The following is a 12,205-nucleotide window of genomic DNA, read 5'->3' on the forward strand; positions in this document are numbered from 1 at the left end:
ATCTGAGTGTAATCAAGTTACCCATAAGCTACAATAAAATATCAGTACTCCCAAGAAACATGTGATATAATTAAAAGTCTTTACAATGTACCACTCACAATATGAAGAAATAATCCAAAATTACACAACACGGGAAATAATGGGAAAATCTCATCTATTTTCACAACAACCCCAAGATAGTTCACATATTGGAATAAGCAGAAAAGGATTTTTAAGTACTTATTATTGCCAGAGTCACATGCGTAGAATCTGCTTGGATTTCTCTCTCCCTCTCCCTTTGCCTCTCCCCTGTGCGTGTTCTCTCTCTCTTTAAAATAAATAAATAAATAAAATCTTTAAAATTAAATTAAATTAAGTTTAATTTAATTTAATTTTAAAAATTACACTGTATGTGCTTAATAGCAAATCAGATGTAGAAGAATTGATATATCTAAAAACAGCTTAACGAAAAAAATCCCACTTGAAGAACATAAAGAAGAATGATTTTAAAACATAACAGAGCCTCAGGGGCATCTGTGACAATATCCAAAGGTCTAACATGACAATCGGGGCCCCAGAAGGGGAGGAGAATGGAGAAGCAGTGACAGTATGGAAGAAATAATCTCTGTCACCCCAATTCAGGAGTGACATAAATTGTAAGGTTCAAGATGATAACTAAACCACAAGTAGGATAAACAGAAAGAAAACCTGACTCAGTCATCTCCTAGAGTGCTGAAAACCAAGCATGGAATGAAAATCATGGCTCTTGCCAGAGACAAACAACATGTTGCGTAGAGGGGATCTATCTGAATGGGTGCTGATTTCTCATCAGAAACAACAGAACATTAACTTTAAAGTCCTGAAAGAAATACAAAATAAAAGCTACCAACACAGAATTCTATTTACGTATAAAAATATCGTTCCAGAATGAAGGCAACATAAAACCCATTCGGTAAACGAAAACTCAGATAATTCACTGCCAGCAGCCTTTGATGTCAGAGGCTCTAAACGCTGTTCTCTGGCTGAAGGGAAAAAATGCTGGACTCACCAGAAGGGACGAGCATCAGGTAGATCAATATAAAGGCAAATATATCAGACCATTTTTCTCTTAAGTTCTTTAGCGTAGACACAATAACTTGAGCAGACATTTTGACACGGAATTATGGAAATTGTCACATATATAGATGCATCACATGTAACTACTACAGCTGGGCCACAACAGGGAGGACACAAACCCAGTGTTGAAAAGCTTCCTACTTCATGTGCAGCAGTGAAATACCAACTCTCCGTAGACTCTGAATAGTTAAGAAGCCATATTGTCATCCCTAGAGAGACTGCCAAAAATATACAGAGTTCTAGTTAGAAAGTTAATAGATAAAATAAATGCCTAAAAAATATTAAAGTAATTCTTTTGGGGGCGCCCGGCTGGCTCAGTTGGTTGAGCATCTGCCTTCAGCTCAGGTCATAATCTTGGAGTCCCGTGATCACATCCTGTGTCAGACTCCCTGCTCAGCAGGGAGTCTGCTTCTCCCTCTGCCCCTCCCCTTCTTATGCTCTCTCTCTCTCTCTCATTCCCTCTCTCTCAAATAAATAAATAAAATCTTAAAAAAAAATCTCTTCCTTTAAAAAAAATAACTTTTTAGATGTTTTATTTAAGTAATCTCCACACCCATTGTGGGGCTGGAACTCACAGCCCCAAGATCGTATGCCCCACCCACTGAGCTAGCCAGGTACCCCTACAATAATTTTCAAAACTGAGGAAGGCAGGGACAGAAGGGACAAGAGACCACGATGTGTTTGTGGCACAATTTCAGCCTGCTATCTTCCCGCACGGGCCTGTGTGTCCAGCCTGCTGCACTCAGCCTCAAGGGGATGGCAAATATTCTCAGGTGATCTGTAAGGATGCTTGGTACTAGGGCTGTGGTTGGAAACTGTTGGCCAACTGAACAAGTCAACTGAAGAGATTCTAAGAGACTTAGGAAGATGTGGACAGGGATGGAGAAGAAACACCCCTGCCTCTCTTTTCTCTTGCCCTGCATTCTCCTGCTTCTTCACAGTGGTTACACGGAGGCCAGAGGGCAAGGGGATGGTGGGGATGCCATCCATGGAGGTGACAGTCACAAGGCACAGAAGTGGCAGAGAGAGCGTGAGGACAGATGTGGAGGAGAGAACGGACTAAACCTCCATGCTGCTGGGCTTACCCTCATTTAGATTCACAGCACAAGGCTGGGGAGGAATGTGACTGACACACCTATCTGTGGTGTTTGACATACGGAAGTAGTTGATTTCTCTAGTCCTGGCAGGCCCCCAATTGCTCGACACTTAATACCTTAGATTGAAAGCAGAGGTGAAATAGAATACAGGTCTATCAAATAATTTTCTCTGCCTAAAATCTACAAACTTGGTAATATTTTTCTAACCGTAATTTTCTTTTTGTTCCTGGCTGAAAGCATCCAAAAGCAGTCCACTTACAGAAATGTTCTACATTTTTTTTTTCTGATTTCTATCCCAAAGCCAAAAGCCTTGGTGATAAGGAGAGCACCCAGGAATTTTCTGGGGTCGGCAATTTTACCAAATACTTGCTATAGCATTCAGTCACGACACAGTCGGGCATATTCTGATTCTTTTCCTCGCCAACTGCTTCAGTCACCCTACCAGACATGAAGCCATCCTCTCGGTGCAAAAGACACCACACCAGACACTATTTGATGCAATGTTTCTTTATGGTTGTTAAGGATCAACTGAGCTAATGTATTTGAACAAGTATAAAAGTGAAAAATGGATATCCAGGTACACCTGTGATCTCTTTTGATAAAACAGGGAGGAAATTCAAATCCCTTTATATAAAGGAATTTCACTACTACTGAACAAACAGAAGTAAATACATGTGATTTCTGAAGGAGTGATAAGAAAAGATGCTTGTTGAAAAGATGCTCCAATGAAGGCTTTATGAAGATCAATATGATGAGATTTAATCCTGGTTTGTCAAACTTTCCATAAATGGAATAAAAGTGGATTGTCGTTACAGGCATATACAAATTATTTAACTATACAGAATGATTTGGTTGTATATTTCCAGCACACACCCCTCTGCCCCTGTGTGCCATGCTTTGAGTGAGGCACTGCCTCCTATGAACAAGCCAGAGATCATCTCTGTATACTGGCCCCCACATGACTTATTTCTGCGAAACAGGCCAAAACCCTGTAGCTCAAAAGCCTGATGACACAAAACTTAAATTATTACACTCCCAACTGTGCTAAACATAGCCCAGGTAAGCAGATATTTAGTCGCTTAGTACTGTCTGCTTTGTATACTTTGCAAAACTCCATCCTGCCCCTACTAGGTTCTGTGGTTACACAAATGGCAAGCCCCCGGTGTCCTTCAGACCTCTGACACAGAGCTCTGCCATTATGGGGAAGGACATCTCCAATACCCCTCTTCTCCAGGAGCTGCCCTGCCTTCCTTCTTTTCTGGATCATGGCCTCTGACAGTAGCCACAGGACAGGCGCAGGCTGTGAGGGACTTTCCCCTCCCTGCCAACCTGTCAAAGCTGCGCTCAAGACAGCTTGCGTGAGCTACTGCCACCTAGTGGTCATGTCATTTTCCTCAATCAGCCCTGAAATCCTTGAACCCACTACATGCCAGTGACGTGAAGATAAATATTATAGGGCCCTTGAGCTCAAGTATTATCTAGCCTGATGATAGAGTAGAAGTAAGGTGCATTTAAATGTGAATTCTAAAAAAGTCAAGAAAAAGAAAATGCATATCACTTATGTAACCATTTTGAATTATATTAGAGCTCTTTCCAGTTCTCCTTAACTTGTACATGAGACTAGAGCACTGGAGCCAATTTTCTACCTCACACAGAAAACCTCCATCATTTTACATCAGATTAAATATATTTCAGGCCCTAGGCTGACTGGGTCAGTGCACCAATGCAATTCCAAAGTACAGATTCAGAGATTAGGACTCCAGATACTAATACTTTAAAATATTCTGAAAATTGCATAAGTTTTAACAAAATAGATTTTTAATTTTATGGCAATATGGGTTGAGGAAATACGGAAAACTGCACAGATTAGTTTTTTCCTGTATAGATTATTATGTTTACTTTCATACCAAAAGTCCTCTATTCAAAAGTATATTTGGATTTGACTTTTACTAGTTGTCTTAAAAACCTCACATTTAAGATAGTCTAAAAATGAACTTCATTTTACTGTTTACAAAGAATACATATTGATTTAACTTTCACTTTATTGTTTTCATTTGTAGTGAAAATAAAGTGCTGACATATTTTTCTTTAGGGAGAAAGAGCTGTAATTGTAAGCAGCCAGATTAGCTAATGGCATGTTATTTAATTGCATACATGGCATTTTTTTAACATATATATGACTGAGAAGCATTTTTCTAATATATTAAAATAAAACAAATTTTACCTCCAATTGAAATGTTATATTATACAATATTTTAAGAATTCCATAACCCATCAAGCTTTTGTAAATGCTCATTTCACTACTCGTTCATGTGGCTGTATTAAATTATACAGACAGCCATAAACAGACTCTTTCTGTCCCATATTCTTCACTTGAAGCTTTTAGAATATGTTCATTATGGCAAGTCTTGTAGACAAATGGCAGTTCTTCACCACTTCCAGCAGCTTGGATATAACGGCTTAGAGAATTCTAGTGCATGGCTCTTCTAAATCATTACAGCCCCCAAAGAGTCATAGCCTTGGTGTATTCTAGAGAATGCCATTGTGGAGTGTTAACATTCAAGAAGATTGTCATTCAACAGACTTTGTCCATACCACTCATCATTAACTGGATCCCACAAAATGTTCAAAATACACCATGGAGAGTTCTCAGAGCTCCATAAAATTTCAATAAATATATCAGGATTGGGATATAAATGTATCAGAATGAATTTATAAAGGAAGATAAAAATACATGGCTTAAATAATCCTTTGGACTTAACTGGTAAAAGTGTTCTCTACTATAGATATTAAAACTGGTAAATTTTTAACTGAAAAGATATTGTTTAATAGCAAGTATTTATTGAACTTAATGTATAAAAATCTTAAATATTTTATTATTGTTAAAATATAATAAAATAGCCAATTCAAAGAAAGAAGAAACATGGATAGACTATTGTTTAAATACTGAGTGTGTCACAAAAAACTAAGGTAGTAATATCTTCAAAAATAAGAAAGCATTAAAAGAAAATTCACACCTTAATAACTTTAAATCCATGACCTAATTTGAATTTTGATCCAAACAAAATTATGGCATTTTTCTGATGGAAACATGAGGCATCCTGAATATTTACCAAATAGTGGTAACAACTATAACTCAAAAATAGCAAATTGGCCCCAAATCCAATGAATTAGAAAGACATATGGGCCACTAGAGGAAGGTAAGATAGTTTCCAGGAGGGAACTAAAGAAAGGTGTCATGGAACATTTGGCCTTAGCACTCTGTGTTGACAGTTAAATGAGACTGAGTTTGAGAGAACAGATTAAGAGAGGACATGAACGAGTAGAAGTAGACAGGTAATAAAGTGTAGCAATTCCTGATTGAACCTAGAAAAAATTTATTGAACCCATCTACAGGATGTGAAGCTGCGTTATAACAGTGTTCTAGAAAGTTTATTGCCAGGCATATATAGAATTAAATTAGAAGGACTCAATTCAGAGACATTAGCTAGAGAGGGGCTTGTGTGATATGTGAGGTCACAAATAACGAAGGCCTGGATTTTATTTTTGGTTTTGAGAAGACAAGTCATGGACAACCGTGCTGACACACAGTGGGGAGCTCTGATACTGGACCCAGCAGGAAAGAAACAACTAAGAAGGGACCATAAGGAACAGAGGTCTGTGAATAGATACTTTGTGGAGTGTTAGATACTTTGTGTTTGCTGCTCTGCTGGGACCAACAGCCCCTTGTTTCTGATTCAGAAGTCTCCTGTCTTCTTCCTAGACTCACGGAATTCAGGCAGACTAACTTGTTCCTTTGTAAGATGGCAGACGATCAGACCCTACACAGTCCCTGACTACCAAAGTTGCAGGGATCTTTGAATTCCTTAGATTAATCATTACTTAAAAATACTTGGCTGTTCTCTCAAGATCTTGGTTCTTTGAGTAATAGTGCATGAGAGCAAAAATGGCTCCTTGTCCTTCAAGAGCTTAAATGTACTGAGGAGAGAGACATCCTTTTTAATATAATACAGGTTTCAGATAATATAAAACCACAGTTAAATATCTGATTGTGTTGGATTGCGTTTTGTGGTTCTACTTATAAATCTAGAATGGAATCTACGCAGTGACACTGGTCCCCTGGGTTAGCTGCTGGTTGGATTAGGGCATTAAGGAAAGTGAACACATATCTAAAAAGATGTGAGAAACATCCCAGAAATAGAACGACTCAAGGAAAACCACAATATTACAAAGATTTTGGTGAATCTGTGGATGCAGAGCCAGTATGTGACAGAAGTATAACAGCATTTTTTGGGAAACAATGACAAATAAACTAAGAGATAAAGCTCAATGCAAGACAGAAGTCATAAAAGTTCTTAAAAGTGTTGCCCTTGATCCAATAAAAGACACCATGTTTTTGAAATATTACTGTGAAAAAAATACTAGCAGGATTGGGATGAAGTGAGATTGTAGTCATTTAAATATTCAACTTAAAACCAATAATTATGGTATTTCATATTCTATGTCATCCAGTAGCAGCCACATAGTAAAGACCTCTTCAAGTCTTCAACTTATTCATGCATAATTAGAGAGCTATTTGTCATATTGTAATTCATTGTTTGCTTTCCTGCCCAGAGAAAGAAGACCCACACTGGCTGACATATTCTGCTATTCTTCTTTGGATATTTATAACTGTCTAACAGATTCTTACGTTAATAAAGAAATACACATATGGTTCATACTATGCTCCTTTAAAATGTTTCTGAGAGGGTTAGTTTCTCCCCGGCTTCCTTAAATTTCATCAAAACAGGTTAACCTTAGGTAGGAACTCACTTGGAGCCTCACGGGAAACCATATATACTCCTATACATAAATACTCATTTCTTTTCCTCCCTAAAACATGCATAATTTCTAAATATTTTTACACAAAAATATCAACCAGTTTGATGAAATTAAAAAAAAAAACCAGAAAATTTTTAGATAAATTCAGTACTCACATACCATGATGCTTTGGAGATCAGTGAAAAGCAGTAAGAGCACATCAAACTGGGATTCACAAATGCACAGCTGATGGGAAATCTGTACACAAAGAGAAAATCAATACAACTGATCAGGTATTGCAAATGATTACTGAACACAATTATCAGGAAATTTTATAAATCCAACAGCAGCCTAAGGAAATAATGGAAGATACAACATCTATTTTGTGCAATGGGAATCATAGTAAAAAAAAAAAAAAAGGAAAGAAAGAAAGAAAAAAAAAAAAGACCAGAAGACAAGTGTGATATTGGGGATTTTTGTGATAAAGGATGAAACCTGAACAGAACTCAGAAGTGATCAGGACGAAACCTGAAAAGAATTCAGAATTAAGATCAGAGTTGATCTTAAGACAAAATTTATAAAGGAAATTTTAAAAGTTTTGCTTAAACGCATTTTAGATGTACATAGCAGAGAAACAGTCACATAAAACATGTAGCTTTTCAAAAGTCTAAAAAGAATTAAGAACGGTTTAGCATTAAACATCTTTAGAGATCAACTATGTCCTTTGGATATTCTTAGTAGGGGGTTATATTTAACCATTGTTCCAGCTTGATATTGTACTTAAATAGACTGAAATTAAGATCAAAGCATGCATATTATTTATGTTTTTCTGCTTTTCGTTTGCATGTCTTTCTTTTATATACATGAAATATTACTATTTCATTGTATTCATTTCATATGTATAAAATACATGAATTATTACTATTGAGTTTTACTGGAAATATGATTGTATGAAGGTGAAACATCAAAAAGCATATTTTTAATAATTAGATCCTTTCTAGAGCTCAGTACACTAATTCTAGTGACCAAGATGTGAAAAAGTACTAACTTATGCTAGATATAATAAGTCAAATATTATCTCAAGGACAATGACAAGAAGAATCATAAAAATGTGCAAATATAACAAAGAGAAAATACTTGACAAATGCAGGAGTCAATAATGCAAAGAAGTGGGTAGAACATAAATAAAACAAAATTTTGATTATGTATTCATTTTTTTAAATTTTTTATTGTTGTTTCAAGTTTTTATTTAAATTCCAATTAGTCAACATATAGGGTAATCTTAGTTTCAGAACTAGAATATAGTGATTCATCACTTACATACAACACCCAGTACTCATCACAAGTGCCCTCCTTAATGCCCATCCCTCATCTAGCCCATGCCCAACCACCCCCAGGAACCCTCGATTTGTTCTCTGTAGTGAATAGTATCTTACGGTTTGCCTCCCTCTTTCCCCACCGCTTTCCCCTATATCCATCTGTTTTACTTCTTAAATTCCACATGTGAGTGAAATCAAGAACCATTTTCCTTCCTGACTGACTTGTTTTGTTTAGCATAATACACTCTAGCTCCATCTACATTGTTGCAAATGGCAAAATTTCATTCTTTTTGATGGCTGAGTAGTATTCCATTGTATTTATATATCACACCTACTTTACCCATTTGGTGATGTATTTAAACTCAAATATATCAATAATTACATTAGAAGCAAGTAAACTCAATACACAATGTAAGTCTTTAATATTGATTTAATTTTTAAAAATGCTCCACTTCATGCTTTACTGTGACACATCTTAAATACAGAGAGACATAAATGTTGAAAAATAAAAGAAAATTAAAAAAAAATTCATTGCAATCCACAATCAAAATAAAGCTGGTGTGGCTACAATAATGTTATGCAAATTAGACTGTAAAACACAGTATTACCAGAAATAAATAGGAACATTTTTAACAATACAAAGGAAATACACTAGACATAATATTTCTGTATTTGTATTCAACTAGTATTACATGAATCAAAAAAGACAAACTAAAAAGAAAAATACAAAGTTACAATGAGATGGGAATGCGTTCGCCTCTTTCTCTTTGTAATAGAAAGGAAAAATAGGGGAAAAGTAAGTGGAGCTAGAATTTTGATAATTGAAAAATAAACCTAAACATGATTGACTTAAAGATACTACTGCATTCAATACAAGTATAACTTGTTTTGAAATGAATATGAATCATTTTCCAAAATGAATCAGATCTTGGGGAATAAATCAAGTCCCAGGAAATTTCTAATACTGGATCAAAACATGACATGTTATTTGTCCACAGTGCAAATAAACTAGAAATCAGTAATAAAAATGTAATTAGTAAATCATCAATTGAAAATTAAGCCATAAACCTCTAAATAACCCAGAGGATTAACAAACAACACAAAATAGATATGGAGAGCATTTTAAATAAAATGATTATGAGGCTATGACCTAAATTTACCAGTCGAATGTAGCTAAAGTTATGCTTCAAGAATAGATTTAGTCTTGGGACGCCTGGGTGGCTCAGTTGGTTAAGCCGCTGCCTTCAGCTCGGGTCATGATGCCAGGGTCCTGGGATCAAGTTCCACACCGGGCTCCTTGCTCAGCAGTGAGCCTGTTTCTCTCACTGCCTCTGCCGCCTGCCTCTCTGCCTGCTTGTGTGTACTCTCTCTCTCTCTTTCTCTCTGGAAAACCAATAAAATCTTAAATAAAAAAAGAATAGATTTAGTTTTGAAAGGTTATTTTTTTTTAAAGATTTTATTTATTTATTTGACAGAGAGGTCACAAGCAGGCAGAGAGGCAGGCAGAGAGGCAGGAGGAAGCAGGCTCCCTGCTGAGCAGAGAGCCCGATGCGGGGCTCGATCCCAGGACTCTGAGATCATGACCTGAGCCGAAGGCAGCGGCTTAACCCACTGAGCCACCCAGGCGCCCCTGAAAGGTTATTTTAGATCACTAACATTTTCCCTAGGAATTTGAAAAATAGAGTCTTAAATTCAAAGACAGTGGAAGGAGGTAAATAAATAAATTTATTAAACAGAAAACAAATGTAAAAAGAAAAGTAAAACAGTAAAAGATAATTTCTTAAAAATAAGTAATAAAGTCTATAATGATCAAGAAAAAATAAGAAAACATCAAAAAAATCCAAAGAAAAAAAATCTGTTAACATATTGTATTTAATAGACATTTAAAATATGAGATTATTGTTTATATTTATGCTACAAGATTTTCAAATTTAGTAGAAGTCATATTCCTAGAAAAAATAACAACAGACATAGTAACAAATGAAAAGAGCTGAGTAGCCCAATAATCTATGAAATAGACAAAACATCATAAGTTCTACAGGCTTTGTGCCTTCACTGATGAATTCTTCGAACTATTTAAGGAAGACATAATACCCCTTTTACATTAACTTTTCTGGAATATAGAAAAGGAGTAATTGTTTTATGACAATGATCCAATCCTGCTGCGAAAATCTAACAGTTACATTGTAGAAATAAAAATTATAGGCCAGGAGTCAAGATGGCGGAGAAGTAGCAGGCTGAGACTACTTCGGGTAGCGGGAGATCAGCTAGATAGCTTATCTAAAGATTGCAAACACCTACAAATCCAACGGGAGATCGAAGAGAAGAAGAACAGCAACTCTAAAAACAGAAAATCAACCACTTTCTGCAAGGTAGGACTGGCGGAGAAGTGAATCCAAAGCGACGGGAAGATAGACCACAGGGGGAGGGGCCGGCTCCTGGTGAGCGGCAGAGCAACGGAGCACAAAATCGGGACTTTTAAAAGTCTGTTCCACTGAGGGACATCGCTCCAGAGGCTTATCTGGGGTGAAGCCCAGGCGGGGTCAGTGCGGCCTCAGGTCCCGCAGGGTCGCAGAAGGATCGGGGGTGTCTGAGTGTCGCAGAGCTTACCGGTATTAGAACGGGGAAGCCAGCTACAGAGACAGAGCCGAGGAGTAACTCTCAGCTCGGGGTTGCCTTGAACCGGTCGCAGGCTCGGTCAGCTCGGAGCGCGGCCTGAGGCCAGGGTGACGGGAGTCATTGGGCGCTGTTCTCTGAGGGCACACTGAGGAGTGGGGCCCCGGGCTCTCGGCTCCTCCGGGCCGGACACCGGGAGGCCGCCATCTTCATTCCCGGCCTCCGGAACTCTACGGAAAGCGCTCAGGGAACAAAAGCTCCCGAGAGCAAACCCGAGCGGATGACTCAGCGCGGCCCCGGGTAAGGGCGGTGCAACTCCGCCTGGGGCAAAGACGCTTGAGAATCACTACAACAGGCCCCTCCCCCAGAAGATCAATGGGAAACCCAGCCAGGACCAAGTTCACCTACCAAGGAGTGCAGTTTCAATACCAAGGAGAGCGGCGGAATTCCAGAGGAGAAGAAAGCAAAGCACGGAACTCATGGCTTTCTCCCCATGATTCTTTAGCCTTGCAGTTAATTTAATTTTTTTTTCTTTTTCAATTTTTTTTTCTTTTTCTCTTCTTCTGCTAAATTTTTTTAACTTTTACCGTTTTCTTTTTTAACGTTTTTAAAATAGTTTATCTAATATATATATATTTTTTCCTCTTTTTATATTTTTTCTTTATCGGCTTTCTTTTTTTAACAGTTTCTTTTTTTTTTCTTTTTTCTTTCTGAACCCCTTTTTATCCTCTTTCTCCCCCCTCACAATTTGGGATCTCTTCTGATTTGGCTAAAGCATATTTTCCTGGGGTTGTTGCCACCCTTTTAGTATTTTACTTGCTCCTTCATATACTCTTATCTGGACAAAATGAAAGGCAGTAAAATTCACAACAAAAAAAAGAACAAGAAGCAGTACCAAAGGCTAGGGACCTAATCAATACAGACATTGGTAATATGTCAGATCCAGAGTTCAGAATGACGATTCTCAAGGTTCTAGCCTGGCTTGAAAAAGGCATGGAAGATATTAAAGCAACCCTCTCGGGAGATATAAAAGCCCTTTCTGGAGAAATAAAAGAACTAAAATCTAACCACGTTGAAATCAAAAAAGCTATTAATGAGGTACACTCAAAAATGGAGGCTCTCACTGCTAGGATAAATGAGGCAGAAGAAAGAATTAGCGATATAGAAGACCAAATGACAGAGAATAAAGAAGCTGAGCAAAAGAGGGACAAACAGCTACTGGACCACGAGGGGAGAATTCGAGAGATAAGTGACATCATAAGACGAAACAACATTAGA

Source organism: Lutra lutra, chromosome 2, assembly GCF_902655055.1.
Source record: "Lutra lutra chromosome 2, mLutLut1.2, whole genome shotgun sequence".
Taxonomy (NCBI): domain Eukaryota; kingdom Metazoa; phylum Chordata; class Mammalia; order Carnivora; family Mustelidae; genus Lutra; species Lutra lutra.